Source organism: Spea bombifrons, chromosome 3 (assembly GCF_027358695.1).
Source record: "Spea bombifrons isolate aSpeBom1 chromosome 3, aSpeBom1.2.pri, whole genome shotgun sequence".
Lineage (NCBI taxonomy): Eukaryota > Metazoa > Chordata > Amphibia > Anura > Pelobatidae > Spea > Spea bombifrons.
Window position 1 is genome coordinate 1265356 of NC_071089.1, and position 8377 is coordinate 1273732.

Genomic DNA, 8377 nt, shown 5'->3' on the forward strand with positions numbered 1-8377 from the left:
TATAATCTTAGGTGCAAAATGTTGGCACTGGCGATGCTGCTTAAGACAAAAAGAAATTGAAGGAAATCAGGCTTTTTTGGTGTTTGTGAAAAGGATGGGCTAAACACGCCACAACGGGGAAGGATTCTAAGCCTTACCTAACCCTAAACTGTCAACCGTAAACCATTAACAGTACTCCGACGCTAACTGTAACTGGGCCTCTTCAAAGCCATGAGCTTAACCCGCCCCTAACCCAAGCTCTATCACCAAACCTTTCCATGCTTAAACGTTTCTAACCGCTAACTTTGGAAAGGTGGTTTAATTAGAAAGATTGGATTTGTGGAAAAGATATATTTGCTTTCAAAGGAAACAGCATCAGGCAACTTGGTATTTGTGAAGCCGATGGGTTCAGCACGCCACGATTGGAAAAAAGAGTAGTAATCAGATTCCATCCCGAAGCCTTACCCCTAACCTTGTAACACAGCCCAAAGAATGTGTGCCAGGAACTTCTGGTGGCTGCAGCAGAAGGGGAAGTTGCGGACCCCCGTAGGTAAGCGGTGGGGGAGTTACAATCTTCAGCTTTTCTTTTCTTAACGCAAACAACATTGTTTCAAAGAAGCAACCTCGCGCCCCAGTCACTAAGACTGCTGGAAGGTTTGTTTGAGCTGCCGCCTCATTTGAATACCCATGATGCACTGAGAAACGCCCCGCCTTATTGTTAGTTTAATAAGACTTTAAAACAGCCCAATATTAAATAGTTCCAATCCCTTTGCAATTGTGTTTTGCATGTGTTAAAGGTTCCAATGATCAGGCAAGAGCTGGGTGGGATTAATTAAACACACCTTAACCTCGAGGAGCACTGCCTGTGGCCGGGCCGTTGCCCTGCGGCATGCTTGGGTATATTCTGGTTTCTCTTCAGACCGAATAAATCTTTCGCCTTTTACTAAAGATTTCCGTGGGGAGGAACGACCATGAGTCTTAATCAATTTTTTGATGCTTGGCATTTGCTCGGCTTCTTTGCTGTTGTTAATGATAGATTGAAAAGATTGCTTGCTTTATTTGCAAGCTTCTTCCTGGCTAAGGACTGCGTAGCGTCCAGAAGCGCAAAATATCCTGCCTGTGTCATGCTATGTACTGTTTGGGGTTGTAGAAGTGCTTTAACGAGGCATGCCCTGGTTTCTCTTTATAATATAACAAAGAAATAATAAATATTTCGCCTTTTACTAAAGGTTTACGTGGGGAGGAATGACTGAGTCTTAAACCCTTAAGGACAATGGGTGGTTCCTAAACCCATTGAAAACAATGAATTTTGAGTCTGTACATGTATGGGCTTTGTCATTAAGGGGTTAATCAATTTTTGGTGACTGGTGTTTGCTGAACTTCTTTGCTGTTGTTAACAATATATCCAAAAGATTGCTTGCTTTAGTCGCGAGCTTCGTCCTCGTTAAGGGCTGCGTCGCATCCAGAAGCGCAAAATATCCTGCCTGTGTCATGCTATGTACTGTTTGGGGTTGTAGAAATGCTTTAATGAGGCAGAGTTAGACCACGCCCTCCAGACTGTATGCAAATAAGGTCTGTTTCCCAAAGTATAGTGTAATATGGATTTCTCATAGACAGTGTTAGGATACTGTTATACAAACTGGAGATCAGATGCGGAGGGGGGGTGAATTCAGTATCCTCACATAAGTGTTCGAACGGGGTTAAATTTGTTGGAAGTTGCTCATTAGCACATAACTAATGTATATAATGCATGATTTCATGATGTGGGAACTGCACGAAGAACGATGACTGATTCCCATTGATGAAGAGATTAATTGACTTAATCTTTCCATCATGGACCAAATGACGTAATATTAAGGCAGGTGCATCGTCAGGTAAGTAATTTGTCAATGTTCCTGCGTTTTCTTATTGTGAGTAAGTGGTGGCAGTGGAGAGGGAGTGTGCTTGGTCTATTGTGTTTGGTAGTCCAAGTTACGTTATTGATTGGTGAATCTACAAGAAAGTGTTCTGGAATAACCCAGGCTTTGTGTTGTCTAGCTGTAGAGCAATCAACTATTTTGCTCATTAGAATCACACGCTCCCGTCGATCTCAGTCGTGGTCTCTTAGATTCCCAAATTATAAGAATGCTTTGTAAAGATTTGAAGTAGGCTTGTGGAAAGTATATTGGAATTGTTTGCATCTCATTAAGGATTCTGAGCAAGATATTCATCTCGATTACAATAATCCTGCCCGTTCTTGTTATTCGAAGAAATGTCCATCTGGTTAAATCTACCCTGATTTGGTTATGGATACTTAAATGATTAGGGTCGTAGGAGGAGGAGAAAAAGATGATGCCGGTAGATACCTCAATGTTTGAGGGCGTTCGTGGACCATTTACACGGGGAACTAGAAGCGGTACTAGAGGCTGATGACTGGGGTATGTTAATATTAAGGAAGGGACGCTCTCGGTTGCGGGATAACGGATAGGAGTTCATCTGCATATGAAACAAGCTTTTTGTAAGTAGGGTCGATGATGATCCCATGAATGTCTGGGTTAGTACGTGTTATACCAAGTCCTAAAGGACCCTCCAATGTGGAGTGGGGTCAGTGCCCAGATGGGGATTTCCACCGATAACACCACCTTTTCCTCAGTGGGTTGATCCCCAGAGTACTCCACAGCTGCCAGGACTTTGCTGCACCCACACCGAGCACTTCACCAAAACCACTAGTGTGATAGAAGCTCCACCAACTGACCACACAGGAGTAAACGGGTACAACATGGAGAAATCAGGACTGAACTACAGGAGCCAGGCCAGACTGAAGAAGGCAGACAGCTGTCAAGCAGGCTCAAAAACACCAAGAAAACACCAAAACAAAGATAATGCTCATTAGCTCAATGACTGGGTGCTGTGGGGCAATAGCCAGGGGTTTAAAATTTTCCTGGAAATAAATTTGAAGTGCTTCTATTGTGGTGGCTGAGAAGGTCGGTCTATTAGTTGTTGTTCATTTAGTCTCCATGTCCAATGGCATTTAAGAGTGTGAGGAATATTAAATGAGAGCGTATCTGACCATATCACACCGTTGGTTTTATTTGTGTTTTATTTCTGTTACGCGTTGAATGAGATTTGAGGAAAAGTTTGTATCGAGGGAAGGATTTTTGAATATACCTTCCATCCATTTATTCACCAGGTGCACGTTCACCATTATTTTTCACTTTTGAAGGAAAATATATGGTTTTGGTTTCTTCTTTGCAGGAGGATTTAGACAGAGTTGGGGGCTCGGCGTGCAGGTGGCGGATGAGGTTCAACATAGAGAAATGCAAAGTTACGCATTATGGTAAAATAATAACAATGCGACCTATTCTTTAATTGGAATATCCTTGGGGGAAACTACCAATGAGAATGATTTAGGAATAACGGTTGACAACAGACTTGGTAACAGTGCCCAATGCCAGGGGGCAGCTGCGAGGGCCAATAAGGTTTTGGCATGTATATAACGGGGTATTGAGTCACGGGAAGTGGATATTATCCGCCTCTTTACAGGTCATTGCTAAGACCTCACCTTGAATACGCGATACAATTCTGGGCACCGGTCCTTAAAAAGGACATGACTGCTTAGACCCATAGCAAACGGCCAAGGAATAAACAACCCAAAATACCCCACCCACCAAACCCCATAAATAAAGACACTGGACACCATTGTGTGGGATACGGCATTTTTGGCCACAGCTTTATTAAACATGAATCTAACCATTCCCCAGGCCAGCGGAACAACCCAACCATTACCATGAGAAACAACCTGCCAGCTGCTGAGTGCTCGGCCCAACAGGCAGTTAAACAACCGCCGATTAGCCAAGTGTCCCGGCCCTGCGGGTGCCATAAGCCTCCCCAAGCCCGCTAAGGGCAAATTGAGCAAAGTTGTCTGGAAAAAACGCGCTGGCCAGGGGACCCAGACCGCAGCTGTGACAATTGAAGAGAAGGAACATAGAAGGAAAAAGAACAAATTAATACAAAACAATGATACCACGAATATGAATCATACCAGACCCAGGGCGGGCGGGCGCTCACTGCAGGCACAGGAAAAGAGGTAAGAGTCACCTACCTTTAAACCCTTTTAGCTGCAACATTGTTGCCGCTTCCCACCAATGGAGAAGGGGCTTACTGCAGCCATCTGCATGGGCCAGCAGTCATGACCCCCCTTTCCTATAGGTCCAGGGGGCCCCTTTATGGAATTAGAAAAAGTGCAAAGGAAAGAAATAAAATGAATAAAGGGATTGGGAGATGCAAGTTATGGAGAGAGACTAAAAAAGTTAAAATTATATACACTAGAAAAACGGCATCTCAGAGGAGGTATGATAACATATAAATATATACGGGGCCGATATACATTATATAAATATACACGGGGCCGATACACATTATATAAATATACACGGGGCCGATACACATTATATAAATATATGCGGGGCCGATACACATTATATAAATATATACGGGGCTGATATACATTATATAATTATATACGGGGCTGATATACATTATATAAATATACGCGGGGCTGATATACATTATATAAATATACGCGGGCCGATATACATTATATAAATATACTCGGGGCCGATACACATTATATAAATATATACGGGGCTGATATACATTATATAAATATATGCGGGGCTGATATACATTATATAAATATACGCGGGGCCAATATACATTATATAAATATACGTGGGGCCGATATACATTATATAAATATATGCGGGGCCAATATACATCATATAAATATACGTGGGGCCGATATACATTATATAAATATACGCGGGGCCAATATACATTATATAAATATACGTGGGGCCGATATACATTATATAAATATACGCGGGGCCGATATACATTATATAAATATACGCGGGGCCGATATACATTATATAAATATATGCAGGGCCGATATACTTTATATAAATATACACGGGGCCGATATACATTATATAAATATATGCAGGGCCGATATACTTTATATAAATATACACGGGGCCGATACACATTATATAAATATATGCGGGGCCAATATACATTATATAAATATATGCGGGCCGATATACATTATATAAATATATGCAGGGCGATATACATTATATAAATATATGCGGGGCCGATATACATTATATAAATATATGCGGGGCCGATATACATTATATAAATATATGCGGGGCTGATATACATTATATAAATATATGCGGGGAGGATATACATTATATAAATATATGCGGGGAGGATATACATTATATAAATATACGCGGGCCGATATACATTATATAAATATACACGGGGCCGATACACATTATATAAATATATACGGGGCTGATATACATTATATAAATATATGCGGGGCTGATATACATTATATAAATATACGCGGGGCCAATATACATTATATAAATATACGTGGGGCCGATATACATTATATAAATATATGCGGGGCCAATATACATCATATAAATATACGTGGGGCCGATATACATTATATAAATATACGCGGGGCCGATATACATTATATAAATATACGTGGGGCCGATATACATTATATAAATATACGCGGGGCCGATATACATTATATAAATATACGCGGGGCCGATATACATTATATAAATATATGCAGGGCCGATATACTTTATATAAATATACACGGGGCCGATATACATTATATAAATATATGCAGGGCCGATATACTTTATATAAATATACACGGGGCCGATACACATTATATAAATATATGCGGGGCCAATATACATTATATAAATATATGCGGGCCGATATACATTATATAAATATATGCAGGGCGATATACATTATATAAATATATGCGGGGCCGATATACATTATATAAATATATGCGGGGCCGATATACATTATATAAATATATGCGGGGCTGATATACATTATATAAATATATGCAGGGCCGATATACATTGTATAAATATACGCGGGGCCGATATACATTATATAAATATACGCGGGGCCGATATACATTATATAAATATACGCGGGGCCGATATACATTATATAAATATATGCGGGGCCGATATACATTATATAAATATATGCGGGGCCATTATACATTATATAAATATACGCGGGGCCGATATACATTATATAAATATACGCGGGGCCGATATACATTATATAAATATACGCGGGGCCGATATACATTATATAAATATATGCGGGGCCGATATACATTATATAAATATACGCGGGACCGATATACATTATATAAATGTACGCGGGGCCGATATACATTATATAAATATATGCGGGGCCGATATACATTATATAAATATACGCGGGACCGATATACATTATATAAATATATGCGGGGCCGATATACATTATATAAATATATGCAGGGCCGATATACTTTATATAAATGTACACGGGGCCGATATACATTATATAAATATATGCGGGGCCGATATACATTATATAAATATACGCGGTGCCGATATACATTATATAAATATATGCGGGATGATATACATTATATAAATATATACGGGGCTGATATACATTATATAAATATATGCGGGGCCGATATACATTATATAAATATATGCGGGCCGATATACATTATATAAATATACACGGGGCCGATATACATTATATAAATATATGCGGGGGCGATATACATTATATAAATATATGCAGGGCGATATACATTATATAAATATATGCAGGGCGATATACATTATATAAATATATGCGGGGCCGATATACATTATATAAATATATGCGGGGCCGATATACATTATATAAATATATGCAGGGCGATATACATTATATAAATATATGCGGGCTGATATACATTATATAAATATATGCAGGGCGATATACAATATATAAATAGATGCAGGGCCGATATACATTATATAAATACACGCGGCGCCGATATACATTATATAAACATACGCGGGGCCGATATACATTATATAAATATATGCGGGGCCGATATACATTATATAAATATATGCGGGCCGATATACATTATATAAATATATGCGGGGCCGATATACATTATATAAATATATGCGGGGCCGATATACATTATATAAATATATGCGGGCCGATATACATTATATAAATATATGCGGGGCCGATATACATTATATAAATATATGCGGGGCCGATATACATTATATAAATATATGCGGGGCCGATATACATTATATAAACATACGCGGGCCGATATACATTATATATATATATGCGGGGCCGATATACATTATATAAATATACGCGGGGCCAATATACATTATATAAATATACACAGGGCCGATATACATTATATAAATATATGCAGGGCCGATATACATTATATAAATATACGCGGGGCCGATATACATTATATAAATATACGCGGGGCCGATATACATTATATAAATATATGCGGGGCCAATATACATTATATAAATATATGTGGGGTCGATATACATTATATAAACATACGCAGGGCCGATATACATTATATAAATATACACGGGGCCGATATACATTATATAAATATATGCGGGGCTGATATACATTATATAAATATACACGGGGCCGATATACATTATATAAATATATGCGGGGCCGATATACATTATTTAAATATACGCGGGGCCGATATAGATTATATAAATATACACGGGGCCGATATACATTATATAAATATATGCGGGGCTGATATACATTATATAAATATACACGGGGCCGATATACATTATATAAATATATGCGGGGCCGATATACATTATATAAATATATGCGGGGCCGATATACATTATTTAAATATACGCGTGTCCGATATACATTATATAAATATATGCGGGGCCGATATACATTATATAAATATATGCGGGGCCAATATACATTATATAAATATATGCGGGCCGATATACATTATATAAATATATGCGGGGCCGATATACATTATATAAATATACGCGGGGCCGATACACATTATATAAATATATGCGGGGCCGATATACATCATATAAATATATGCGGGGCCGATATACATTATATAAATATATGCGGGCCGATATACATTATATAAATATATGCGGGGCCGATATACATTATATAAATATACGCGGGGCCGATACACATTATATAAATATATGCGGGGCCGATATACATCATATAAATATATGCGGGGCCGATATACATTATATAAATATACGTGGGGCCGATATACATTATATAAATATATGCGGGGCCGATATACATTATATAAATATACGCGGGGCCGATATACATTATATAAATATACGCGGGGCCGATATACGTTATATAAATATATGCGGGGCCGATATACATTATATAAATATATGCGGGGAGGATATACATTATATAAATATATGCGGGGCCGATATAC

General features: G+C 38.5%; 1 non-coding gene across 1 annotated transcript; it reads left to right on the forward strand.

Annotated features, from left to right (window-relative positions):
• The first annotated feature begins 878 nt into the window (after nucleotides 1–878).
• LOC128488215 (U5 spliceosomal RNA) lies at nucleotides 879–993 on the forward strand. The gene has a single exon (XR_008353647.1). It is a non-coding gene; the product is annotated as a U5 spliceosomal RNA (small nuclear RNA).
• The last annotated feature ends 7384 nt before the right edge of the window (nucleotides 994–8377 follow it).